General features: G+C 46.1%; 1 long non-coding RNA gene across 1 annotated transcript; it reads right to left on the bottom strand.

Moving 5' to 3' along the window:
- Window positions 1-3,916: 3,916 nt before the first annotated feature.
- On the bottom strand, window positions 3,917-11,313 carry LOC116083491. Its single transcript, XR_004115745.1, has 3 exons — window positions 11,228-11,313; window positions 5,983-6,178; window positions 3,917-4,087 (listed from the first exon to the last, which is right to left on the bottom strand). It is a non-coding gene; the product is annotated as an uncharacterized LOC116083491 (long non-coding RNA).
- Between the last annotated feature and the right edge of the window lie 641 nt (window positions 11,314-11,954).

The following is an 11,954-nucleotide window of genomic DNA, read 5'->3' as shown; positions in this document are numbered from 1 at the left end:
GTTTGGTAAGTGTGCTCAGAGAATTTTAGATGAGGCAAGGGAATGGGGCCCAAGCAGGAGAAATAAGCAAGAGTGGGATTTTAGGCAGAGTTCCAGCCTGGGCCTGGCCCCCACATGTGGGCCCTGTCCACTTCCTATCACTAGCTATGGAAGAAAGAGGAGGAGAAAGGAATCCAGACACTCCTAGATCTCTACTTCTGTCGATAAAGAGACTCTGATACCCCAAGGATAGAAAGCTGTAGGCACAAGAAATCCCAGCTCCCTCCCCTCCTCAGAGCCTGGAAGAAGTTAAGAGAGCCCATGTGAGTGGGTGGAAGATCTGAAAGAGCAGGCCAGAGAGGGTGAGGAAGCCCATGGTGCTCCTGAGACAGGTACTGGGATCCACCACGGCCAGGAGAAAGGAGAGGCAGGTTGAATTCTATAAGTAGTTCAGTCTTTTATTGGGAAAACTGACAAGAGCAGCTAAACTCTCTACCAGATAACTTTTTCAAAGTAATGAAATTGAATTTTAAGTTATCGAAGAGCAGAAACTGGAATACTTTCCACATATATCCCGCAACTTCAGAGGAGCAGCAAACTTCTTACAAACCCGCATTGCATGCTGCCATGCCTAAATGGAACTCACATATGCACACAGATATTTACATTCTCAGAGAACATCTCGAGAGACTCAAGCCACTGACACCAGCTATCCCCAGGGAGGTGAGTTAGATAGTTTATAGGCAAGCCTAAAAGCCTTTTGAATTCTGACTATAAACATATTTTTAGAAATTATTTATATTTTAAAATGCTTTAACTAATAGTGAAAGAAAAGTAAATTGAAATGGAAATATAAACAAGAAACACCCAGACCGGTAAGGCTTAATTTACAAAATACACAGCACAGAGTCTGACAAACTCTCTAGGAAATAAAAGTCAAACTGTCTCTAATTTTTGGGTCACCAGCACAGAAACAGGAGCAACTTCATTCCCCATGCTCATCTCTTAAAACAAACCATTTGTTCTGGAAAAACGAAGTGTGTGAAAATGTAATCAGGAATACATTTTTCTGTAGGTTCTCATTTGAATCATAAAAGGGGTTGAAGATTTCCTTTACTAACATTCTCAATATTGAAAACACAAGAGTAAAATAAAATCCTCGGGTCTATGACACACGTCTTCCCTAGTTGCGAGAGTGAGAGGTTATCAGTGTTAGCGTCAGCAAATGACTCTGCTTTAGAGATGAGAAGGAAATTAAGGAGTCTGGAGCCCCGGACCACTGGGCCGTCTGCTGCAGCATCACATTCACCTAACCTTCTGAATCTGAATCAGATGCAGCCAGCTGTGCAACCAAGCATATAATTCCCCAGGTGTTTTTCTTCAGTTACTATTGAGGCTTCCAGGCCTGTGCAAGTCTTGGTTAGGTAACCAGAGATGTGGCTTCCTGGTCATGTCTAGAAGACATGCAGATAACCCCTGCTGGCTCTTACAATTGCTCTGTCCCCTTTTTCTCGATGTTCCCTGAGCCTTAGGTACAGGGGTTGCATAGGAAATGTAGCAATTAGAACAGGGTACCCATGGTGCCCATGGTAACTTATTCCCTGCATTTGGACCAGTTGTAGATCTCTGTAATTGTTTTCCATCTCTTGCAAAAAGAAACTTACTTAGTAAGGTGTGGGAGCTATACTTATGTGTGGATATCAGCAGATGTATTTAAAATAGTTAGAAATTGTGGCAGTTTGAATGAAAATAGCCTCATAGACTCATAGAAAGTAGCACTTTTGGGAGGTGAGGGCTTGTTGGAGTAGGTGTGGTCTTGTTGGAGGAAGTGTGTCATTGGAGGTGAGCTTTGAGACCTCAGATGCTCAAGCCCAGTGTGTCTCATTCTCTTCCTGCTGCCTACAGATCCAGATGTAGAACTCCAGCCCCACGTCTGTCTGCATACCACCATGCTTCCTGCCATGAAGATAGTGGACTAAACTTCTGAACTATAAGCCAGCTCCAATGAAATGCTTTCCTTATAAGAGTTGTCATGGTCACAGCAATAGAAACCCCAACTAAGAAATTATATTGGTTTTCAAAAATAGGGGTAGCAGGTTCTCCTCTGGGGTCACTGGCCTCTCTAGCTATGGATATTTGGCTAAGCTTACCGTACCAGGCATGAGTTCCATCCTGTTGAGCAGGCCTTAAGCCCAACGAGAGAGCTGTCAGTTACCCCTGAACAACAAGTGGCACCATTGCACTATTGAGGTTCTCATTGGGCTGATCATTGTTGTGGTTTGTGGGCCTTCAAGCTGGATAGGACCTTTTATTACTTCTCTTCCCTGGTAGCTTGCAGAGCACCCTTAGATGCTATAGGTGCTAGTTCTTAGAGAGGAGGCTTCCAGCTCGGTTCCATCTTGATCCCTCCAAGCGCCATGTCTGAACATGCAGTATCTTCAACCATGGGTCTTACCTTCAGGTTCTAGGAGGCAACAAAGACAATGACAACAGTTTATACTGTTTGGACATCTCTTGGACTTCCCTGACCAACAACTGGAAGCGAAACTTTCCATGTTTAGCATTGGGTTTTTGTTAGCTGGTCTACAGCTCTAGAGGGAAGGCATTATCACTCTGTGTGGTATAACCCACCCACCCTCCCCCCCATACATACACACTTCTCTCCTCGACATCAAGGAACTGAAACTTTCAGATGGGGAGCCATTGTCAAGGTTGAGTGGCAGAGAAGAGTCAGACCATGTCTGTCTAAGCCCGTCTTCACTTGTACTCTATTCATCAGAGACAATCCATGCTTGGGGCTGCTTGAAACCACAGGCTTCTTCAGGATGAGGGAGACAAGACAGAAGATGACCTCTGGAGTTCAGAGTTCAGCGGGTGCAGTAGAAGGAACTTTGAAAGGGAGAGAGTTTTCACTTCATACAATGGCCCAGATGACTTGCTCTTTCTTGTCTCTCATCTGCAAATCCTTGAGTCTTCACATGATGTGTCAGACCAGGGAGCCCAGAGGGTCTGTCCTCAGAGAGGCTGCCCATGCCGCATCTCCACCAGGGCACCTGTTAGGCAAGCAAGCCGCAATCTGATATCCTGTCGCTATTTGCTCCCACTTTCTTCTCGGGGTCAGGGAGAGAGCTCTAAAACTGGGCCAAAATCTTTGGTGACTGTTTTCTTTTTTAAGCTTTTCTTCCTAGTTGTTCAGTTCTGTTGGGAAAAGCAAAAGGAGCTCCTTTTGAACTGAGCTTGCTAAGGGTTGCCAGGGTTTGGCCATCTCTGCAAAGGTCACTGTGTTTTTGCAAAGGTCATTCTCTGTTCATGAAAACCCCGGCAAAGCATGCCAGAGCAGGGAGGCGACCAGCTTGCCAAGTGTTCGGTGTCCCAGTCACCTGCTCTTCCTGTCCTAGGAAGGATGTTGAACAATCTCTATGGTACAGACATCTGGGGTACAGACATCGAACAATCTCTGGGGTGCAGATGGGGCTTGTTTCATCCTCGATCTTAAATCAGCTTCAGACATGGAGATTCTCAGAATCCATGGCTGCCTCCTCCTTTAAGGGCCAGCAGCTGCTGTGTGTTGCACTGAGCGAGATCAGCCATATGACACTTGTGAACATCCCAGAGTACAGATCATTGTGCTCTGAACAGAATTTCTGAGATACCAAGCCCTGGGGAATACCCTTCCAGAGAAATACAGAAAACAAGTGCTGTGGGCAGAGGTCCTGAGTAGGGTGGGGGTGCACAGTGGAGGGGATGTGGCATGGAGCAAAAGAGTCACGAGTCACTGGCTCTTCAGGAAAGTGACTCTGCTGACAGGAGAATTAGGGCAGGATGGTTTTGGCACACCCTGTGTTGTGTTAGCTGTGCAAACCTTTTCTTTCCTTTTAGCGGCCTCATCCTAATTGCGTAGGAGCTTCTTCTTCACATTTCACAGAGACACTGGGTCCTGTCAGGTGTTCTGAGGGAGGAAGGGGGGTCCACATTGGGCCTGTGTGGCCAGCCGACTCATGGGGGTTCTCTGAGGCAAGTTCACACTGCATCTTTCTGGCTGCTGGCAGCCTTCTCATGTTCCTCCAATGCATAGTTTTCTCACATTCGTCAAAAGCAACTCTTGTCTCTACAGTGTGTTTTAAAGAAAAATAGAGTGTCACCGGAGACAACTATCATCTGGCAGGAAGTTGCCAGGCCACGTGAGTGTGTCGTGCCTGAAAATGCTTCCCTTCCCAGGGTGCCTCTCACTTGCCTCTCAGTGGGCAGCTAGGAACACCAGACCCACAGATCATGATTCTGATTGCTTCCTGTCCATTCTCCCATCTCCAGAGCTGTTGTTTCTACAACACCCTGCCTCCATCACCCACACTCAGTAAATATAAACACAGCTTTCAGGAAGGGCAAGATGTCAATGACAGGCTCCCTCAGAAAAAGCTTCCACAGACTCCCCCATACCAACCCTTGTACCCAAGTCAATGCCCCAAGAGAGTTCTATCATCTCCAATGGACAGGACCAAGTCAGGTATTCCCATGCTGCAGGGATGTGGCTGGATAGAAGCACAGCAGAAATGGCTCGTGCCAGAAACAGACCAAAACAAAAGTGCTCAAAGAGATAGCCAGGTGTAAAAATGACTGAATATATGAAAATATCCCCTTAATGCAGATATGTGCATACATCTTTTCTCCCATTTTGTTCAGTCAGTCATGTATTCAACTTACATCTGTTTAGTGCTCATTATTATAGGACAAGCAGTTTTAGATACTGGGGCTTCAAGAGGAAACCAAATTCCCTGGCTTCCGGAACTAATAGTTTGATATGGTTGTGTATGTGTATGTGCATGTGTGTTTGTATATCATCATCATAATCATCATTATCATCATGTAAGACATTAAGAAAAATTAGTCAGGGTGCTAGAAAGTACTGGAGATGGGGAATGAGAATGACATTTCTCACATCCAGTCAGGAAAATCCTCACCAATGGGACTGATCACCGAGGAGACAAAAGGTCTCAGACACAGAGGAAAAACAACCCAGGCAGAGAAATAGGCACATGCAAGGTCCCTGGGGTGAGGCTTGCTGGATATGTTATGTCTTGGCTGCAGGAGCAGTGAGAAAAAGGCATGTAAGAAAGTCACAGGGTTGGGGATTGAGTTCTGAACCTGTGTCTGCCAGAGGCAGGGCTCTTGCAGAGGGAGAGCCTAGGTATTTGCTTAGCAGAGTTGCTTGGTAAGGACAAGCACCAAGATGAGGAGCACCGAGATAGTCACTGTTGATGGCCTGCTTCTCATCAGAGCTGTGAAGGGAGTTGGGAGTCCCAGGTCTGGCCCAGCAACAGTGGACTTAGAGATGTGCTATCAGGGGCTGGAAGGTTGAACAAAGCCAGGCCACAGACCCTGGAGGTCTCTCCAAGCTGGGCTCCGCTTAGCTGAGCCAACAGGGAAGGCACCCCTGGGGCACTGTCACAGCTCCTGTAATCAAAGCCCCTGGAATTCAGAGTTTCTACACATCCGTGTGCACACATTGAAACTTTCAGCTTGTATCCTGGGAGGAGCCCGAGGTCACCAACTCTGACTCGCCGGGGCTGTTTGGAGGAAACCCGCCTGCGTTCAACTCTCGTGCACCTGCACTGGGTGCGTCTATTTCTCTGCTGGTTGCCACGGAAACAGAAACAACAGCTGCTACAGAAAGCCCCTTCACACCACAGCCCTACTAACCATTGGCAGCATCTTGGTCTCTTCTCTTTTCCATCCTCCCGAAACTCAGAGCCTAACCATTCTCTCACTGAGCAGAAAGGGCTCAGGCCCTGGCCAGCTTAGCTGCACTGGTCACCCTGGGTCTCTGAACCCTAGCACCCCCAAGATGCCTTATTACAGGCATTGTAAGATCTACTACTACGGGGTGTGCTTTACACCGGGCAAGCGGCTTTACCACAAACAGCTTAAGTGGGGCAGCTCAAGGAGTGATCACAAGTGACCCAGAGATTACAATCAAGCATACCAGGGTGTGGCTACTGCCCTTACCATTTCTATCGTTTCTGTGTGATGAGTATCCTAAGGATATTGGTTTCTCATTCCCCTTGGCAAAGGGCCAACCTCAGGAAGACAATTGGTTGTGGTAATTTATGACAACTGATTGTTTTGACAGCAACTGGGAAATGTACATCTTGCTTTGTCTGTTAACTCACAAATGGAGTTCGATGACCTCGTGGCTTTTACTCTGTGGAAAAGCAAAGAAAACAAAAACAAGCAACAACAAAATTGATGGCTTATATTTCCTCTTTAAAAATACAACAGGAAGACCTGAGGCCCTAGGTAGGGAATTGGACTGCCTTCCTTCCCTCTGTTCTGTTAGGACCTTTGGGTGAGGGGTGGGGGTGAGGTGGGGTTAGGGGATGGGAGGTGATCTTCAGAAAGGGAGAAGGGTGAATCTGAACCTGTGGTGTCTCATTTGTTCTCTCTGCAAACCTGCCAAGTTATATACAGCATTTTCCATGTGTCCCTAATGAGAAAATTAAGCCTCACAGGGGTTAAGCATCCTGTCTCGAATCTCTCAGTAAACTGGACTAGTGTGTGAACCTAAATGTTCTAGTCCACATTACCCAGTTTAACTGCGGCTTCCCTACAGGGCTCTGCGCTCTCCTTAGTTATTCTAATCAGTATGTGACCTCAGTGGACTGTTAATCCACTAGGCTGTCACAACCCATACCATAATCAGGATAGCTAATAGCAGACTTCTTTTCCCCAGATGCTGGAAGCAGGAACTCCCAGATTAAAGACTGGGCAAGGTTGGCTTCTGAGGCGCCCGTCCTTGGTCTGTAAATGACTCTTCCTTCATCCCTTGTAGTCACATGGTCTTGCTCTATGTACGGCATAACTTTTTTTTTTTTTTGAGACTGTCTCATTTATTCTCAGCTGGCCTCAAATCCACTAGTAGACAAGGAGGACCTTGAGCTTGCGATCCCCCTGCCTCCATCCCCAGAGTACCAGGATTACAGGCATGCACCCACTTTATGCTGTTCTGAGGATCAACACCAGGGCTTTGTGCATGTTAGATAAACACTCTACCCACTGAGACACATCCCAGCCACATCCTTGTCTGAAAAGACCACTACTTACGTTAGACTAGGGGGCCTCCCTAGGACCTCATCCAATGCTCATTACCTCTTTAAAGGCCCTTTGTCCAAATATAGTCCTACTCAGAGGTGCGGGGTTTTGAGTCATTAACCAGGCATTTTGAGGAAGAGAGACACAGTTCAGTACCTAATAGTCACCATGTCCTGTCAATTTGGTCTTCTCCTAGCAATAAAAAAAATGATGTTCAGGTGTCGCAGTTTCTGGACATGTTCAGAAAGTACCTGCTTTGCACAAACACACCCGACACTCCTGTGCCGTAGGTGTATGTGTGGTTCCTCGGCCATGCATACACCGCAGCAATTCTCAACCTGTAGGTCCCGACCCCTTTGGGGGGGGGGTCACATACTAGATATTCTACATATCAGCTATTTATACTAAAATTCATCAGTTGCCAGATTACAGTTATAAGGAAGCAATAAAATATAAGGTAGCAATAAAATAATTTTGTAGTTGGGGGTCACTGCAACATGAGAGTATTCAAGGGTCACGTCAGGAAGATTGAGACTCACTGGTCGACAGTGAGATGGGAGGCTTGAGCATGAGTGTTGACTTTGCAGAGACAATGTGTTCTGCACCCCCTTCCCCCCACCCCCAGCAATGATGGCACGCAGGTTGTTAGAGGTACAGGCAGTGAGGCTCACTTCTTTTTGGCACGGTCAAGGAAAACTCAGAGAGATGCTAAAGCTTGCCCTTCACAGTCTCGTGGGATTGAATTGACGTTTCAAAAAGGTTTGCTTTATAAAATGTCCTTTGTGGGGGAAGGGATGTACTCCGCTTAGTAGAAAGATTGCCCAGCATGCACAAGGCCCTGGGTTCAACCCCTAGCACCATATAAACCGGGCATGATGGTGTTTGCCTAAAATACCTGGAATCAGGAAGTAGAAACAGGAGAGCTAGAAATTCAAGGTTGTCCTTGGCTACACAGTTGAGTCTGGGGCCAATCTGGTTAAATGAAATCTTTTCTGGGAGGGCTGAAGAAAGCAAAACCCAAACACCAAAGCATCCAATAATATCTTATACTTGTATTTTTACCTTGGTTTTGATTTTGTAATATATGTATGCGTGTGTGTATATATATATTTATTACATATATATTATATATATTATATATATTACATATATATTATATTACATATATTATTACATATATTACATATATATTACATATATATTATATTATATATTATATATATATATATTACAAAATAGGAATAAAATTTCCAACATCACTCTGATGCTTTTTCCTTGTGTGTGGGCAGACCCCAAAGAGATAGAGGAAGAAGAAGGAGGACAGGGTCCCAGAGCCTGGATTGACTGAGAGGTAAGCTCATGCAAATATGAGCAACGAGCTTCACTTCACATGTGCTGGGTTGCCTTCTCTGCCCTCACTGCCTGGTGGTCCACACCTGTCATCACAGCTGGAGACAAGCCCAACAGTCCTTGGCACTCTTTCTCCAGTCTACATCCAGAAACCTCCAGGAGGGAGCTTATTTCCTAAGACCGGGAAAGGCTGGCCATAAGGAGATGGGTGACTCCAGGACCACCTGTCTCTAAGCACAAGCTGGCTGGTTGGCTGTTTTCACCATGATGTTCGAACCCTACGTTCTGTCCTTGAATGATGTTTCATTTGTATTTAATAGAGCAGATGGCCAATGACAAAATGCCACACTGACAGGATTCTGAGGAGGCAAACTGAGCACTGAGTGTGTGGTCCCGTGCTTGGTTCTCCCAACCAGGGTAGCTCTCTTCCCTTCCCTAGCCAACCTGGCCTCTCCTGCCCAGCTCTGGAACCTTAGCTTAACAGACACCCCCCCCCCAGAAGAAAAAGCATCCCCCTCTGCACACAGAGGGCCTTGGCAGTTCCCCCTCACGCATGGCCCCACCTCATAGCTCTTTCACATTCTGTAATATGTACTTCTGACATCACATCGTAACCTCCACAGAGGCAGTGGTCACTTGTGACACATAAAAGGTGTTCCATAGAGAACTGCAGTCGGCTCTTGCTTAGAATTGAGGTTCTGGTGTTTATAATTTGGGCAATTGCTCATTTCCTATATCTCAGTTTTCCCTGACAGAAAAATAAAACTAACCACCACACAACCAGGCATTGCTTATTGGCTAGGATGAACTCTGAGAAGTGCACCAGTAGTTTTGGCATTGTGGGTGCCTTATAGAGCATACTTACTTATTCAAGTCCAGCTGGGTGATAGAATGCTTGCCTAGCTCACAGGAGTCCCTGGGTTCAATCTAGCTGGAGTAGCCTAGGACATACCTTCCATGGTACATGGTGTGTCACTGACTGAAATATCAGTTATGCAGCATATTACTTTCCATCACAAGACAATCGTAAGAGACACACAGACAGCAGCAGCTAGCTGGTGCTTTCTGGGGGCTCACTTCATGATACAATTTTTTTTATTTCTCTTATCACCTAAACCAACACACCAGGGCTCTCAGTTCCCTGACCATACAGACTTCCCTGCATGAGCCTCATAGCCCAGCCTGAAGTTTTAATTCAGGTTGAAAACCATTCTTTGTGGCTTTCTGAAGCTGGGCCATAAGGGATCTCATTTATTCTCTAAACTACAAGGAACAGAAACCTTCACTTTTTTTTTTTTTTTTTTTTTTTTTTTTTTTTTTTTTTTTTTAGAAAAGGAAGATATAAAAAAGCATTTGTAGTTTGGAGATTCCAGGATGCTACGGAGCCAGGATTAGAGACTCCATCAGAAACAAAGCCTCAAATCAGAGCAGAGCTGGGCCCAGAGAAGATGCTGCAGCCATCTCTCCTGGGCACCAACCCAGCTGCCAGCAAATGTGCACAGTCAGCACTGGACACTGGGTGCTTGCCATGGGACTGGAGTCCCGGTTGCCCTGGAAACTAAACTGAACACCACTGATGTCCTGCTTGTCTGCCCAGTGTCTGCTTTTGCTCCGCTTCAGAGTTTAGAAGAGGAACATCTAGTAGGTACAATCCCGGCTCGTGCACCCAACAACTCAGCTGAAAACACGCCGGAGGGAACCAGGTCTGACTCCCAAAGAGAAAGGCTCAGCTGGTGGACATCCATCTCATGGGAGTTACACAGCTCTGACTTCTTCAGTTTCTTCTCACCCTACCCTTTCAGCCTCGTGACTGAGCCCTGTGACAAACTGCTTCCCACATGTCAGCACTTTCTAAGTGGCTCCCGCCTTACTCCCTGCCCTGTTGATCTCAAACATCTCCATTCTTTTGATATTTTTTCATCCATTTACATGACTCCTCTGCCGCCAACATCTCTACATATACAAAGCTCCAGTTAATCCATCTTTCCACTCATATCCTCTTTTCTTTTCTTTTCTTTTCTTTTCTGTTCTGTTCTGTTCTGTTCTTTTCTTTTTGGTGTTTTGAGACAGGGTTTCTCTGTGTAGCCCTGGCTGTCCTGGAACTCACTCTGCAGACCAGGCTGGCCTCAAACTCAGAAATCTGCCTGCCTCTACCTCCCAAGTACTGGGATTAAAGGCATGCGCCACCACTTCCGGGTACATCTTCTTTTCTAAAAGTCGGTTTATCTCAGAATAAGTCTGATCCTGTGCAGTGTGAGAGCAACTTCATATTTACACTTCCAAGAACTCGCTCTCCTCTGGGACTACCTATGTCAGTGTATGAAACATCCAGCCTCAGTGAATGTTATGCCTCTCAATCTTCCAAAAAATGAGTCCTTAAGTTCTCAAAGGGGCATCACCACATGTGCTAGCCAACTAAAGACTAATAAAAAGCAGTGAAGTCCTGAGGCCTTCGATCCAACATTGTCAGAGTTTATCTGATCATAAACCTTCCCAGTGTTCTGCTATTGTTCCCACACCTTTTTTGCACCCCAAAAGATGCAGTGACAAAACAATCTCCTCAGAAGATTCTGCATAGTTCCTCTCCCTATCAGACCTGCTTCCCTAAATAAAATCATCAGCAAGTGACTGCATCTCCAGGGAGCTTAGGGAAGAGGAACAGATGGGGGAGAGGTCTAAGAATGAAGATCTCCCCTACCCACAGTGGACCATGATGCAGCAGGCTCACTACTAGCTGGGGGCTTAAGACATGGAGAATTTTAAGCCCTACCTGAGACCCAGAAAAGCACATTTTACATTGATCTCTACTTACAGTGGAGGCTTAACTGTAACCATGCAAACCACACCTGCACCTGCATATTCTAGTTCTCCATGTGAACACTGAAGGACTTCAACCCGTGCCAGAATTCCCTTCAGTGGCTTTCGTTTCTCCCTATAGAGTTTTGCTGAGCTCAGCATTCTTCTACTGGGTGGGCCGACACTCTTTAAAATTCTGTAACTTCAAGGTGACCTTAGCAACTTGTGGTTTGGCCACAAGGAAGTTGAGTCGACTTCTAAGATCTTCTCTAAAACATCCTGTGGGGATCTTCTGGTCCCCATCACCAGGCCTTGAACCACCAACACAATCATTGGCTCCTTGCCCCCCCCCCCGGGAGGGACCATTTTAACTACCCACAGACCAGGTAGCAGTTAGAAATCTAGTCCTGCACAGTACAAAAGGAAATCCAAAGGATGCTTAATTAGTGTTCTGAAAAAACAAGTCTCTCAACCACCAGCCTGTGTGTTCATCAAATGGGGACTTTAATGTAAACTGTAACAGGAATCTAAGTTTGGTATCAGGATCTGAGCCAGTCTGCCGCCCTGTTACCCACCTTGTTAGTTCCCACAGTGCCCTGCTTTGCAGAGCTGGATTTCAAAGGATTTATAACCAGACAGACTTCAGTCGAGATCTTGGCATTACCACTCAGCCCCTTAGCGCCCCTGCCATTTCATTTTGCCTCTCTTTTCAGTGGCCTCCTTCCTTCAGATGGTGGGGCCAT

The sequence above is a fragment of the Mastomys coucha genome, unplaced genomic scaffold (genome assembly GCF_008632895.1).
Source record: "Mastomys coucha isolate ucsf_1 unplaced genomic scaffold, UCSF_Mcou_1 pScaffold8, whole genome shotgun sequence".
NCBI lineage: Eukaryota > Metazoa > Chordata > Mammalia > Rodentia > Muridae > Mastomys > Mastomys coucha.
This window is presented reverse-complemented; position numbering and strand designations above follow the sequence as displayed.